The 17,270-nt window shown below is 35.4% G+C and overlaps 1 pseudogene; it reads left to right on the top strand.

Annotated features, from left to right (window-relative positions):
* Window positions 1-14,699: 14,699 nt before the first annotated feature.
* Window positions 14,700-15,242, top strand: LOC149241019 (pathogenesis-related protein PR-1 pseudogene; annotated as a pseudogene).
* Window positions 15,243-17,270: the final 2,028 nt, after the last annotated feature.

Below are 17,270 nucleotides of genomic sequence, written 5' to 3'. Positions count from 1 at the left end.
TGAAATAGGATCATATTCTGAAACAAATTTTTCTAAATCAGCTTTCTGTTTAGCATCAGAGCCTTCAAATATATTGGTTTTATCAAGGTTATTTTCCTTTAGAACCATCAGTAAAAATTGCTTGCATGAATTTACAATTCTTTTCATCTGCCCTGAGTTTATGAGAGTGTAATTATTTTTTAGCTTATGAGCTCTTACAATATATTATATTCCATCTTTGGTGAGTTGATACTTATTTTCAGCTCTATAGAAAATGGCTTTTATATCATACAAGTAAGGACTTCCTAAAACAATTCAACATATATCCAAGGGAACGATATCTAACTCGACCTCATCTACAAATGTTGACCCAAAAGAAAACCTAAGTTTACATTGTCTAGTCACTTGTAGCTTTTCTTTATCGCATACCCAACCTGATGGATATGGCTTCTTGTGATGTGTGGTTAGTAATCCAAACTTCTTTACAATTGCTTCAGAAATCAAGTTTACTTGTGAACTACTATCAAATAAAGTATCAATCTTTTGATGCTTGGAAATAACTCTAATATGAAAAATCTCATGTCTTTTCCTCTCATTTTCTTAATTATCAATAGTTTTTGTAGAATTACTAGTAGATGCTTAAGAATTTTTACCTTTTATACCTGTAGTTGTGCCTGTTGTTTCATCACCTAAGTCTGACCCCAAATATTTCTGAATAGTAGCAACAGTCTTCCTCTTCTTGCCATCAAACTTCTTGGGTTTCAACTCTCGATGCAAAGATCAAGAATGTTCATCATCATGTCCATCCTTCTTGCAGTGAGTGCATGAAGGTTTGTTTCTCTGTACAGTGTTTGCCTTCCTCTCTTTCCATTTCTACTTCTTCTTTTCCTTGTTCTTGCTTGCAGTGGGTTTTGATGATTCCCCAATCTCTGGGTTCACATTCTTGCCTCTAGCCTCTAGATGTGTAGCCTGAACAAATACCTCATCTATGCTAGTAGGGTTAAACATGAGAATGGTGTGCCTCAAATAGTTATGCATACCATGTATATACTTCAACAAAGTTTTATGTGAGTCTAGAGAAATGCCTAGAATTAAAGATCTTATTCTAAATTCCTGGGTATAGCTTTGTACACTTTTCCCCTTTAATTGACGAAGAGTTTTCCAACTCATCATCACTTGCTGCATATAAGCTAGTGGATAGAATTGTTTTTTAATGGCAGAAATAGATTCACTGTAGGTAGAAAGAATTTTACCATGCTCCTTCAAATCAGCTTGTGTCCTACCTTCCCACCACACTAGGGCAGTTCCCCCAAGGCGAAGGCTAGCCAGCTAAATCTTTCTCCTTTATGAATCGATGTTCTACACCCTGCAATATACATTGATCTGTCTAATCCAGTTATCTAGTTATTTTGCATTTAATTCTCCATTATATATTGGCAAAGCAAATTTTACATCTAATTTAATCACATAAGTCTTATTCTTATTATTTTCAGGGCTAGAAGGATGTGTTGATGGAGGAGGCTCTTCCCCTTTTCCTTTGCCTTCTGAATGGGCAACTAGAAGAGGTTCCTCTACTCCTTTGCTTGTTTGAGATGCTGAAGGGCTTTCCCCTTGGCCTTTCTTAAATTCTCAAAACATCTCTTCTACCATGGCTCTCATGGTCATGAAACTATCCATGAACTGAGAGTTTGACTAAAAGGGAATTTCTTCTATCATCTTCCTCCTAGGATAGACTCGTCCGATTTCTGGGTTAGCCTCAACTAGTTCTCCTTCTCCTAATTTGAGCTTTGACCTGGTTAGCATTCAACAATCCAGCACAAGCTTGTCTAACCATACCAAACCTAAAGCTCTGATGCCACTTGATCTGATAATGAGATCTTAGACAATTATTAAGGTATTACAGACTCATGTGCATGGACTTGCCTATGTTACTTTGTGCAATGGATCGATAAGATTGCGAAATACTTAGACAATGAAGTAGTTAGAGAAACATAATAGAGAACACACATAAACACAACAAGTTTAATATGGAGTTCAACCAACACTCCTGGGCTACATCTCCTCATCCAACCTTTAGTGGTGATCTCTCTATTATGTATTTAAAAGTAGAGTTTTACAACAGTGAGCTCAAATTGAGCCTCACACAATAGATATAAAACAATAAGGCTTTATTTGGATTCCCCAAGTCTCTTTTGAGTACATAGACTCTCCTCACTGACTCTCTGTCTCTGTTTGATCTCTGTCTCAGTACTACTTGTCTCTGTTTCTAGTAGTTTGTGGCTTTACATCCAATCTGTGTTATCTGTTCGTTTCCTCTTCTCGGGCTCTCTGGCTCCCCGACCTCTGTCTGCTTGAATCCCCCTTCTGAGCATTAGCAATTATAGCATAACGTCTCCAAGGGGGTGGCCACCTATTCTGAAACGAGAGATTCCATCTGCCCTTTGAAATCCCCAAAATAGCCACTCTTTGTTTACACAGAGAAATACATTCAACACGGGAAAAATCCACCGAAACACTGTTCATCAGACTTCAATTATTCATAAATCCACACTATATTCCTATCAGGTCTACCCTCAATCGCTATCGCATATCGCAACTGCCCATGTCTCATGGTTTCCCCTTTATATTTGGAAAATACATTAAACTATTGCAAAATGGCTTTATGCAGATTTGAAACATTATATATTTTTATTCACAAACCCTTTCAGGTCTGGTCTTCATCGCATCAGTGCTTCCCTTCATATTTCATTTATTAAACAAAATACGTAACAATACACACAAAACTATTGTTTGATGGATCTCAAACTTTATGGAATCTCGTTTATACTTCTATCGGGTTCGGCCATCATGTTGAGCATATATATATATATATATATATATATATATATATATATATATATATATATATATATATATATATATATATATATATCTATATATATATATATATATATATCTATGTATGTATGTATATAGCCCCACTCCTTTGTCTAGCTCCAATGCCATTTTGCAATGCGACTTGTCACAATCGCATGTTGCATGAGCCTCGGATCGTTGTAAGTGCGTCACTGTGGATTTCTGAGGCGATATTGCGATGCAACGTGGGCCGTCCATCTGCGCGCTTGATCGATGGTCCTCGTTGACCCCGTTGATCATTGCCGCATATACTATGTGGTCTCTGCCGATAGCCTTCGCTTTCCACATCTGATTGCGATTTTCCGATCAGATATGGACCATTGATCAACCAAATCCGATAGCTCCTGTGTGTTGCTCCTTTGACTACCGATAAGCCTATTTGTCAATGTTTCTTTGTGTTTTTTGCTGCCGATAGTGTTTTCCAATGTTTCGAAGGGTTCTTCCTCATGCGATAGTTTGGATCTTTTAAAGGATTTTGAAGACTTAGAGAGTTCTTGGATCCATTTTGGATCACACTTCCAGGCTCATGGACAGCCATGAAGCTTGATGTAGTGAAGTTGATCTGTTTACCCTTGCAATGGTAAACAGTAGTATCCTTAGAGATAAACTATCCACGTGTTTGATTGGAAACTGACTTACAATCTTTTTTGAATGCCCAGGACAGTATATATGTACATAGTCTTCTAATGAACGACTACTCCTTGTCCTGTCGGTCGAATGCACACCTCCCCTCTCCGTGAGAGACCTATAATAAAATAAATGTCTTCCACCTCAACCGTCATAGGCATATGATCTATCATAAAGGCATCATCCTCTACACTCCAGTAGTGGATCAGTAATTTGAGCAGGCGTGCGTTGGCTTTCATGTTCGGCATTTTGAATAATTTCAATAAGCCGCACCCTCTCAATGCATCTAGTGCATTTTGGTCGTTCATTACCTCATTGTCAATTGTGGTATGCTCTCTCTCTTTCCATGTGATGGTCATCCTAAAAAAAAAATGAGTTTCAACCGTTAGATTTTGTGTTTGAATTTCAACTCGCATACACACGGGTTCCCTTTACACACAGTCATGTGTAGGTCTATCGTATACGCGAGTTGGTCACAGGCAACCCACGTGTATGCAGAGTTGGATTTTTTGACATGAATTCCCACGGTCAAATCTTAATTAAAACTTCTAAGAACAATCACAAAGCATTGCAAGCATGATTTGACGGTTACCTGGTGACTTTGGTACGATTTGAATGGTCGAATTCTTCAGACGAAAGTTTGCTCCATTTTTTCTGTAGCTTTTTTCAAAATAGAAATGAAAAATTTGTGAGTCTAAAAGTCAATATATAGCTTTGAAATTTCAAAAAAAATTCTCAAACCTTGATTTTTTGTCTCATGAATTTTTTGACTTGTGGGCATGGATTGTCGAGAATGGGTTATTGTTTTAGGATATTTTGGACACTTCTTCGAGATCCTATTTTAGTCCCATGGCCACTGACCCGTCATGGTAGGTATCGTGCACTTACTAGCATATAGGTTAGCGAAACCATTTGTTCCATTGCATATTGTATACTAGCCTCTGTTCAGCGATACATTAGGCATAGGTTCAACCCCATCGTGTGTTGGTTAGCAAACCATGTTCACTCGCCGATTTTTAAATCATGATGCGATGGTAGAGCCATTCTTTACATGGGAATCGTAGTTAGAACCTCACTGACATTGGTTGCCCATGTTGTTATATTGAATGGGCTCGGGAGTCCTCTTTAGTCCCACCATGACTTGTGCATTGAAGACACATTCTCCTTGCTTCTATGCTTATTTCTGGCCTTATACCTTAGAGGCTCCTTTGTGTTGAGTTGTACTACTGCATTGCATTTTTACTATTTGCACCTTTTGGCCTTGAGCTGACTTCACTTGGACCCATGTTTAAGCCACTTATTTGACCATGTCTTCTGCAAAATCAACCATGAAATCACATAGCAACAACTTGGACTCATGTTTAAGCAACTTGACACACCCTTTGACCTGTGGAAGGAACATCCCTTTGAGTGTCCTTGACCAGTTTTGCCTCCCTGCATTGAGCATAGGATTATTCCCATCCCAGGAACTAGATCATTTGTTTCTCTGACACTCGTTCTTTCCACTGTACTATAGCATTCTTTTATTCTTTTCTAGCTTAAAGAAAAAGACAAAAATAATTATATATTCAAAAAGAGCGGGAACAAGACAACGTTTCCATATATTGTTGGCAACTAGAGTTAGTTGTGTCACCCTTGAACAAAGCACTCAAAAGAAAGTGTCTCCTCCATTTTGGGTGGGATATAGTTTGACTTATGTATGCCTTAACCTTGTTATTGAGTCAGTTCTCCTCCGATTTGTTACCTCTTCCAATCATATGGAGAGTTCGCTTATGATGAACTTATACAGAGTTATCATATGCTTCCATATAGTCATCATTGAGTTGTGCTTTTGTTCAAGGGAAGTCAGCCTGAGTCGGCCTCTCTGCGGTGTCTCTTGACCTATTTTTCAGTCGACCATCCCTAGTTTTCAGTGTCATGTTTGTCATCACATCAATTATATTGGTTCCTTGCTCGTGCCGATTTGAGAAGGTCTCCATTGACTTCTTGTTGGCGGGTATTTTCCTTATCGATGAAGATATATTGCTCTGAGGGCACCTTGGCCCTATTTTCATTATTGATAGGTCACCTTGTGCTCAGCATTGATTAGTATCATGGGTCTTTGATTGAGTGGTTTCCTTCGGGTTCGACATCAACTTTCATTATGACACATTGGGATTCGTGCAGTGCCTTGGTTTCCATTTGACCCTATTGGTGGATTCCTCGCTTCTGTGTCAGCTTTCACTATTGGTTGTTTTAGAGGGTTTCTATCATGCGCTAGCTACATCTTGTGTACGCTAGAAATGTGCTTCAATCAGGTTACTACATATTTTTTCGTCTCATTCCTTCCACATTATTGACCTACGGGTTACACTTGCACTAGATTGATGAAGGATGCCTTAATGCCTTCCTTCTGGCAGATCTTTTCCTATCGACTATGACTCATTGCTTTGGGACAAAGATCTAGAGTCCATTTGGTAGTACCTCGGGGTTTACAGTCATTAGCGTAGATTCCTTCATTATTGACAGTGGGAAACCATCATTGTCCCCTGATTGATAGATTCTTCCAGGTGTTCGACTTCATCTCATTCATTCGCACTTGTTAGATTGTACTGGGTACCTTGACTCTCATTATCATTATTGGTGAGTAGTCTCACGTTCGTTAACGGTATACATCAATGACCGGTAATCAAATTATTTCTCATGTGGTCGATCTCAGATCATTTATTCCCATTGTGTAGAATTTACCATGATGGTCAGTGAAGACCTCATGTTGCATCAACATGTTTTGGTTCACTTGTCAGTTGCTCCTGTTACTGCTAGTCGACACCATCCACCTTATATGTTGCAGTCCTTCACAGCGACATCTTATATGTTGGCATCCGAGTTGCGATGTAGTATCATTTTATTCCATCATGTTCATTTGGTACTATTGGGATCAATTTTTGATATCAGTGATCAGCTTCATCATTTAGCTTCATTGATCATCTTATTATATTTGATATTCAGACATGTACTTTTTCGGTCAGGATCAGATGATCAATTATGTACTTTTAGTTCCTTATATACTTGTATATATAGTGGATGTTCTTGTACTTGATATGCAGACATGATTTACTTTCTCTGAACATGGGTATGCCCGCCTCATACAACAGTTTCTTTCTGATCTCTTTTTGATGGCTTGGCAAGCTGAATTCTGGTGAAGTCCTTCTCAGTCTTGACAGGATTCCTTTCCATATACTTAATACATTTCAGCCATCATGTACCCCTTCTGACCTCATATATTAAGCGACATCTGTTATATCTCCATTTACCACCCTTAGTACTTGTGATGCTTGATTTATGGCCTAGGGAAACCCCTCCTTCCAGACATGGTCCAAATATTTTAAAAAACAGTGCTTTATTCACTATACGCTACTTTTTCCTGAGATAAAAGTGTGTACATGCGGGTTAGGCAATACCCAATCCATGTATATGTGTTAAAACACTTAAAAAAAAAATTTCCTTAATTATGGGCAGAGTTCACAGGTTTTACCTGTTGTTTACCTACTAATGACCATGGCCCAACTATTTCCCAACTAAAAAACTAATTGGGAGAAGTATAAATAGATTTCTATGGGAAGGCCTTAAGGAGGAGAAGAGATAGAATTATTATAGTAAGATTATCCCTGACTGAGTCTGAAGTATCCCTGTGCTTCAAGCACTTCCCCAAGTTTCAGGAAACCCTTGTTTCCTTGAGTGTTGATATTCTCCCACTTGCTTGAGATATCATGGTATTGGTTATGGAAGGAGGCTGTGGATTGGATGGATTTGGAGGATAGTTCCACTTGGAGCTAGAAGAAGAAGACTCAGGTGAATTCTCTCTGTGTTAGTTATAGCTTTCTATAATAAAAAGAAGCGTCGTTTTGTTCCTGAGATTAACTTTGTTTATGCATAAGACACTATTGTAATTCATGTATGAATGTTATTTTGATTTATAACTAATCATTTGCTTATATGATATAAACTTGATTTCTATAAAATTCTTTATCTATATGCTGCTTTGTATGGTCGAATTGGTTGATTGCAAATTCGAAGATCATCAGGAGTTGGAGAGGGTCTGAACCCTGTTGGAAATACCTAAATGAAGGACACCGGGGTATGGTCGCTATCACATAGTTTGTTTATATAAGCATGTTGCCTAAGTTGTATGAGTGTTTCTTACTGTAGTTTTCTCTTGCTTTGTTGGGGTTCCAACCCAAAGCCCTAGGGTACTTATTCTCGTAACACCCATAAATCAAAATCTTCGCCCAAAACATTATCATGATTAAAAAAAACAAAAAAATTGCAAATAGACATACATTTTCAAAACCCTAAACACAATTTCCAATGAACCCTTTTTTTTAGTACCATTCACTTTTATATTTTTTTTATATATATAAATAAAAATAAAAACATATATCTTCAAATAAACCTCTGAGCCCTTCAACAAACACCTTTTATAAGCTTCTCTATTAACCTTTATAAGAAAGCCTTTCAACTGAATCTTGAAACACCTTTTAAAAACTTCCCATGTTTTTAATATATTAAATGGACTCCTTTAAAAGATATGATTAAATAACTTTTGGTCTCACACTATATTAGTCCCTTTATGCATAATTTTTTATGACAATTTTTTTCATAAAAGACCTTTAATGTCTCCTTTAAAAAAAGATTTTGAATCTATTGTTTTCAAAATATCTTATCTTGTCACATGGATTTTCATTGTATGCCTAGACTAATTTTTTGTGCGATAAGAACTATAGGTACTCTTTATCATAATAATAATGAGATTACCTCTAGTGCAATTGGCGTCTGGTATTTCTGGTCCCCATGGATAGCTGTGGCTCTTGCGGTATACTTACAACAACTATGGCTCTTCAGGTTGTGACACACTGACTTCTTTGAACACCGGGAATTGGGTATTCACGGAAACTACAACTTTTTCAAAACAAATGGGTTTTCCAGCACTCAATAAACTCTATTTACATTTTTGGAATACCAAATGAACTTAGCTATGACACTTTAGAAACTTTCGACTCTTTTATCATTCACACAATGTGGCTCTGGATGCTACGGCGGAAGACTCACTCACTCTTTAGATATCTGTGACTTTAGCTATGATACCAATTTTATTGAAAGGCGGAGGAGGTAAGGCACAAAATAACATAAAAATTCACACACAACACAAGTTACGACTTTTCTATTGATCACACAAAATTTGATGATTTCAATGAACCTAATAATGAAGGGTATTTAAACTTTTTTGACTCACTAAAAATAACTTCATATACACACACTCTAAATTCAAATTTTCCCAAAATATGACTTCACTCAAATTCACTCAACTTCACTCAGTTAACTGAATCCTCCAAATTTTTCCAACTTTTGTATATGAGAGTAGTTACAATTTGCAACAGAAGATGCATGTTAAGCTTGCATTGCATGCAATCCATGTGCCACCTCGAGTATGCCAAATACATTGACTGAATTTTTTCATTAAGATGAAACACGTCCTTAAGGTAGACATGCTTACCTGGGTTAATAATGGGAAATTTATTGAAAATAGTGATCCAACTTTGGAATTAGCATTCCAAGTTCCACTGTCTACTCCACTATCTAGTCGACATTATTTAAGCCTGACTTTAATGGGGGTCCATTGAAAATTCACCCTGTGGCTTGAACGCAACAAAAACGGGAAGGGGAACAACCACCAATTGAAAGAGTGACCTTCGATTCTCATTTATGATTCAACCAATTAATTTTCTCACTTTTGAGTCCATTTTGAAAAAATATAGGGCACAGTGCATCTCATATTGTGTTAGTGATGGATTCTAATTACTTGAAAATTTTTCCACCATTACTAAGCTAAGGTATATCGATACCCCAAAGGGCCTTCATGTGCATACCTTTTAATAATGGAATCTCAAACACTTTGTCTCTCTCCACCTTTACTGATATCGTCTCTAACAAATAAGTAATTAAGAGGGTGAGGGATTAGAGAAAAAAGAAGCTCCACCAAAAAGAAATCAAGGTAAGTTCTTTGTCAGTGATTTGTAGAGTGGACATGATGGGACTAAGTCAAGAGTCTTTCCATTCAGCAAGTCGATTACAGATCCAGAAATGAGTTTTATTATTAGTGTTGTTCTAACAAGTCAGGACACATTTTGCTTGCCCTCAGACTTGAACATAAATGTTAAAACTTCGTTCAGACAATCATATGTACTCCTCTAGATGCAAACAATTGCTTTCAATTATTATTTCTTATTTTCTTGTCATCATGTTGGCCCGATGAGTTATCTTTATTTAGATTACAATGTAATATTTTAATGGATATTACAAATTTAGGTCAATATGGGTATATCTGCAGTGGATGTTGCATCACTTTAATGATCACATTAGATAGGATGAACTCAGGAAATGGGTTGGAACTTGTCTTTCTATTCATGTTCTTGAAAATTTTCACATTTACTGTGTTTATTGGTATGCTATTTATTTACGTTAATATCAATATTATTTTGTACATGTTACATAAATTTAATGATCACAATTGATAAGATGAACTAGAAAATGGGTTTATAACTTGTCCCTATATTCATGTTCTTGAAATTTTGAGCACTAACTGAAAACTATGTTTTATAGAGAGACAAAAGATACCAAGTAATTGACATTATGTTGGAGTTGTGTAGGTTCTTCTTCATTTTGTAGACAACTTCAAACCAACCAATGTCCAAATCTCCTATTATTTCAATATTTGAATAGTTATTTGTCGTTCGTGTTTATCAAATTTGGGGATTTATGCTGCAACGTTAAGGAAATGCTTGAAATTCATTGCTCAACATATTCTCAGTATCCACCATAGTGATTGTGAACTTGTGTGGATTTCATTTCATTAAATAACCAATGGTTGATGTCGCTTAATTATTTTTTTATATTTCACATATTTTGACTTGTTATATCTATTTCATATTAGTATATTTTGACATGTTAAATTTTTTTACTAGGTGTCACGATGAAGATTTGTAATAAATGCCTACTTGGAACTATTTCGGGTAGGTTGGAATCATTCATGGTTGACAGTTCCAACCTACTTGGTAATAGTTTTCATCATTTCTAAGAGAGCAAGCATTCTCTAAGAATTTGCATGGTGCTTATTGTTGTAGTTGACTAAACCTAATATTAATATATTTAAATTGAGTCATTTAATCTTCTAGCAAATTGCTCTCATGAAATCTATCGATATAGGAAGTGAGGGTTCTTATTTATTTAAAACTTGATTGAATTTATATAATCTTATTAGATTTTCACCTAAAAAGAGGATTATTTCTCAACAAAATTAATTTACACCTATTTGAATCCCTATATAGCATTCATTAAAATATCCATGGTTGAGGTCTCTTAATTATTTTAGTATATATCATATATTTTCATCTCTTGTTAATTTACACCTATTTGACTCCCTATATAACATTTCATCAAAATATTTTTAATTGAGGTCTCGTAATTCTTTTAGTATAAATCATATATTTTCATCTCTTGTGAATTATGTGTGAAGTTTTTTTGGATAAAGGAGGGAAACAAAGCTCTAAAATTCAAACTTCTTAACCCACATTCAAATGATCAACATAAAAAATGGTTTGATTTTGAGAGTTTAACCTTAAGTTGTTTGCAGGGTGACGTCTAATTTGATTTGTGTTGAGGGTTAAGGAATAGGATGAATCATCATATTATGGGCATGTATCAACAAGTATCCTTTCCCATCATAATGCTAAAAGGTTCTTTTCCTTTTACAAGGTTTTAAGATTCTACTTGGTGGAGCTATTAATCAAGACATTTGCCAATATAGCTAAAGCTACAAGGATCATGTGGCCCAATCCTTGACCTTATCATCCTTCTGAAGAGAAAATATTGTAGGTTTAGATGTTATATTTGTCCCAAATGGTTTATCAGGAGTCTCAGGCTCTAGTTTTCCTCTCTCTCTTCTGTTTATCCAATCTGGGGGCTCAAGGTCCTCATGATCAACTTCATTCAATATGACCACGTCGTCATCTCTCACAATGGATCAACTTATGTTAGAGGATTAACCTCTTATTTTCCAAGCAACACTGATTCAACTAGTACAACACAACTTTGGTATTTTTACAATAGACAAGTTACTAACAATGTATCCTGAGCCCTCCACTAATCTTGCAACAGGTGGGTTCCTTGTAACTATTGTGAATTTTATGGATAAACAAGATACAACACCAAGGTCATCCACTTGTTTCCAATGCAGACAAAAAGGGAAACTTTGGAGGAAATATATTTGGCATGCTGCATGGAAGAAGTTTCAAAGTCTTTGAGGTTGCAAACTCACAAGATATTCAAGTCACCATAGATCTGATGCATAGCTCCTCGGAAACTCAAACTGATCATTCTCATGATCAACCTCACGTGGTGCAACAGGGAAGCAAACAATTCACTAATGTTTATCTATTTACTCCACTCAACAGTTGTTGTAGCTCTGATATTTTTGTTCATATGGCACATATTCCTTGTCCTCAAAGTTCAAGATAATTGCTAAAACTATATTATGACAGTTATTTGTACCCTCTAGATGTAGACAATTGCTTTCAATTACTATTGTTTATTTTCTTGTCATCATTTCGATCATGTTTAGTATCTTTATCTAGATTACAATATAATATTCAAATGCATATTGCTAATTTAGCTCAATATGGGTATATCTTCTGTGGATGTTGCATCAATTTAATGGTCACAATTGATATGATGAACTTAGGGAATGGGTTTGTAACTTGTCCCTCTATTCATGTTCTTCAAATATATCATATATTATCATCTCTTGTTAATTTACACCTATTTGAATCCCTGTATAGCATTTCATAAAATAACTATAATTGGTGTCCCTTAATTCTTTTAGTATATACATATGTTTTCATCTCTGATTAACTTAGTCGTCAAACCATGTTCTATTAGTATGTGTGAAGTTTTTTTTTTCTGATAAGGGAGGGAAACCTAGCTTTGAAAGTCAATCTTCTTAACTCACCTTCAAACGCTCAACATCCACATTTTCTTGTGCCATAGCTTCATTAATACTAACATTTATTTTCTATAGTTTCACGTAAGCTTTCATGACTTCTTCAGCTTCATTTACAATTTGGTCCCAAGCCCCTACAACTCCTAGATTATTGTGTGATCCTCATGAAAATGAAGTTGGAAAAATGCTCTATATAATTTCAGTACCATTTGGTTTAATGGAGCACCTTAATGGTCAACAACTTAAAATAACTTGTATCGTGGACATCATGTGGTTTATGGCTATCTTTAACTTTCTTATGAATGAGACAAAACCTAATTCTGGTAATTGTCTTAGAGCTCATTTAACTGAGCCAACTTGACAGCTTTAAACCTGAGAAAGCATAGAATTGGTGTATTGTTCGGGATATGTGGGCTTGCTTCTTCACTTATTATACATTGTCTCTCGCCTTTCAAGATATGTGATTGATATTGTATTTTGAAATAGTTCTTTCTTGAAATAAATTGTTCAAGTAATTCCATTTTTCTCAATATGATATCGGAAGCAAGTGAAATCAATTTTGGAAAACATAAAGCCTGATGTGGACTCTTGGATCTCAAATTTGTTGCATAGAATGATATTGGACAAGGTGATACTGAATCTAGACCTGTAATTGAGTTTTCCAAAACCAAACCTGAGGATTCCCAATGCATAATTGTGTGTTCATCTATGCTCATCTTCCATATGTTATCCACTTACGATGTTTCTTTTGAAAAAAGGCACAAGGAGGACAACATTAAGATTTCTCTTTTACTCAAATTGGACTACATTTAGATTGCATAACATATCACATTACTTTTCATGTTTGTTTTTTTCTCATATGCTACAGACTTACCATGTTTCCTTCACAACATTTTGTCCAATTACAAGGTTGCTCGGTCTCCATTTTACACCTCGTTAATCTACACTTTACTATGCACCTTAGCTTTCTCACTACAATTATATAAATCTAAATTCATAAAAATATTAAAGATTTTTTTTTAATTAAATTTATATAATTATAATTATAAATTTAAAAAAGAATTATATAAATTTAATAAAATTGTATCTATGTTATTTTAAATAATTTAATTTTAAAATAATAATTAGATGAGATATTAAATTTTTATATAGGAAAATTAATAAAATATATATATTTTTTTACTTACAATCCAAGCAAAATATGATAAATATTATAATTAAAATTATATAGTTTAAAATTATATAAATTTTATCAAAATGTATTATATTTTTATATAATTTATTTTTAGAATTAATTATATTTTTATATAATTTATTTTTAGAATTAGCTTTAAGGATTAGTTTAAATGGTTTATAACTAGTCATGAATATTTTAGATATTATTGGTAATTGTTATTATTAGATTTAGTTGGAGCGAGACCGAGAAATCACGGTTGATTGTTATCATACACAAAATCTGGGATATTATAGCTTATTGTTATTATTAGATTTAGTTGGAGTGAGACCGAGTAATCAGGGTTGATAGTTATCATCCACCAAATGTGGGATGAAGACCTGTTTTCGTTTAACAGTATGAATATTAAAATGTACGTTCTGTCCTCCTGCATTTGAATCTGTCACCTCGAACACATTTAATCTTCTATAATCCATTTTTATTATATTTGAAAAAAAAAATACAAACCTAACTTTTTTCCTTCGATAATATTGTGAAGGCATATTGAAATCATTCAATACCGAGCACGATGGCCGGAGATCCCACAAGAAAACCAGGTCATTGTGTAGACAGACATGTAGTGCACGCTGAGATTAAGCTATTTATTTTACATTAGTGCAGCCTGCGTTAATCCTCTGAATCCTGAAGATTCATTTGTGGCGATGGTTATTATTAGCAGGGATGGTTGAATACAGAGTGATACCCCCGCGTTCTATGATGTATGGAAATTTTATGGTCCTGCTCATTCATTGGAACGCCATCAAAATTATAAACTTTGTACGATTCCAACAAATTTATCAATGTAACTGTACACATTGAGATTTTCAGTGCATCTCGTCCGATAGGGAGCAGCAGACTGAATGAATGGAGCGCATAATCACAAAAAAAAAGTGTTCCAAGATTGCCATCTTTATTATCCTGCTTTATTCGATGGTACTGATCTTTGTCGTGTATCCAGCACGTCTTCCAGCAGCATTCAGCCCTGCAGCGCCTGGAAAGCATGGCAGTTTCAGCGAAACAAAGGGTTTATACCATATGCGTGTCCCTATGTATGCAAACAGTTTAGCCCAACAATTTTTGGTCCCTCAGAACGAAGCAAGGGCTAAAGTTGGAGAAACCCCTCTGGTATGGGACGAGAGGGTTGCTGCCTATGCTCAGTGGTATGCAGAGCAGAGGCGCGGCGATTGTGCCTTGAGACATTCGTTAGGTCCATATGGGGAGAACTTATTCAGGGGAAGTGGCAAGAATTGGCAGCCCTATGATGCAGCTATTGCGTGGCTTAGTGAGAAGAGGTACTACGATAGTCGAAAGAATTCGTGCATCAGAGATGAGATGTGTGGCCACTACACGCAGATCGTGTGGAAGAATACAAGAAAAATTGGCTGTGCGAGGGTTGTTTGCCACAATGGTCAGATTTTCATGACGTGCAATTACTTTCCACCAGGATACTACGTCGGAGAAAAACCCTATTAGACCAGCCTCGCCGTTGTACTGCTTCACTGTATGCTTATGCTTAACAAGTAATTATAGTTGCTGCGTGTTTCCATGATTCTTCTGTCGCTGCCGGCCTGTATGATGCAGTTCTGCCCGAAAGTGCGAAAGGTTTAGCGACTAGGAAATATGTTTAGCATCAGATCGTAAGTTGCTTTAATTAACTGAGACAATCTGGATCTGGATGGTGTTAGATCTCAGATATTGGACGGTGTTAGATCTCAGATATTGAGCAATTTTTTGGATTAATTACATTGTAAAGATTAGGTCCACGTTTCCAATGTGGTTTATCTTCACAACAAAATAATTAATAAAAAAACTACCCTCTCGATGGTTTCAAATCCAGATATTGTATATTTTGCAACGTCCGTAAATGTTTGGATATTTCCACGATCGAATTTCATTTATATAAAATGATAAATATTTTTGTACGCACTTAGTTTTTCAATATTCCACATTTCGAAATGAAATCATGATTTGTATTGTGTCATTCTGTTGTGTCTTTTTATCGTTTCATTTCAATTCATTCCAGTTAAACTTTATCAAGTTGATTCTGATGTTTCCACGTCGTTAAGGCCGTTTGAAGGCTTTGAAAAGTTGTAGAGACTTCCATAGTTTTTTAACAGCAACTATGATTGCACCCAGAGGCACAGGCTTAGCTCGCTTCGTTCCCTTTGAGGTCTCACTCTTATAAACAAAAAATAGAATTCCCTTAGTTATTCGGATTCTCTGGCCCCTTGTACTGTCGTTCACCAGTTTTTGGGTGTTCGGATGTAATGTGAATTGAATTTCCTTGATTATTCGAAATTCCGGACGCTTTGTAGCTGGCTTTCGCAATTTCTTGCTGTTCCAGCGTAATATGATTTGAATTTTTTTATTGTTTAAATGTTGAGCAGAGGAATTCATGAGGATGAACATTAAACATGATTTATGGCTCGTTATACCAAATCAGCGCATCTAAAGAAGATCGAGTTTGTTACTTTCCCATCAATCCAGTTTTTTACGAAGGAAATATGAAACTATTAAGGAGAAGAACAATATTCTGGATTAATTTGATGTTCATTCCATACCCTACTTGATTATGACGACGGCGATAGAAGCTGTGATGGATTTGATTATTACGTATATAATAACTTTCTCAGGGAAGATGGCAGTATTCAGGGTGAAATTCGTTTTTACGATGCTCCAGTGACTCAGACGAGGGCCTAACATAATAAAAAAACACAAAACATAAAATTGAAATCCACACAATATTTATGAATATAAAATATCACAAATCATTAATCATTAATTAACAAGATAAGATATTTATGAGAGAATTATTTGTCTAATGATCTTTTATTTTTCATTTTCTTTCTCACCGGTTCTCCTAGATTTATACCAGTGGATATGAACCAAAAATAAGTTTTTGATCCTAAACAAACTCTTACCATATCTATCATGATCCATAAAAACTCTCACCTAATCCTTATCTCTAGATGACATCTAACTAACCCTCAAATCTTTCTACTTTTCCCAACTACTCTCCAACTCTCTCTTATTTACAATAATTCTCATTCTCACTTAAAACTACAAGAAAATACAATAAATAATTAAATCATAACTTAAGAAAATAACTCATTTACCAAACATTCAACCTTAGGTTAAATCCTCTGCATCATCCAGCATCAAGGTTTTTCCTTTGAGGTCGATAAGAAGAGTTTGAGGTTCAGGATTTGCCCCTCAAGATCGATAGGAAGAGTTCACGGTTCAGGGTTTGTCCTTTGAGATCGATAGGAAGAGTATGATGTTCAAGAGCTACGTGATGATCCGGCTAGCAACCGTAGTTTCAGACCCACACCAGTAGGAATAAAGTAGGTAGTTGGGCCTTGCTTAGATATCAAAATAGTCAATTTTAATATGCACTATTATACTTATTAGAAGATAATAATTATTTACATATCAATAAAAATAATAATTATAATTAGTGAGTTTGGAGGTTTATTCTACACCGATTATGATGTGGACTGT

The sequence above is a fragment of the Pinus tabuliformis genome, chromosome 8 (genome assembly GCF_031772625.1).
Source record: "Pinus tabuliformis cultivar Carrire ecotype Pingquan chromosome 8, CPIR1, whole genome shotgun sequence".
Taxonomy (NCBI): Eukaryota; Viridiplantae; Streptophyta; class Pinopsida; order Pinales; family Pinaceae; genus Pinus; species Pinus tabuliformis.
The sequence above is the reverse complement of the archived record's forward strand: the minus strand, read 5'-3'. Positions and strand labels throughout refer to the sequence as shown.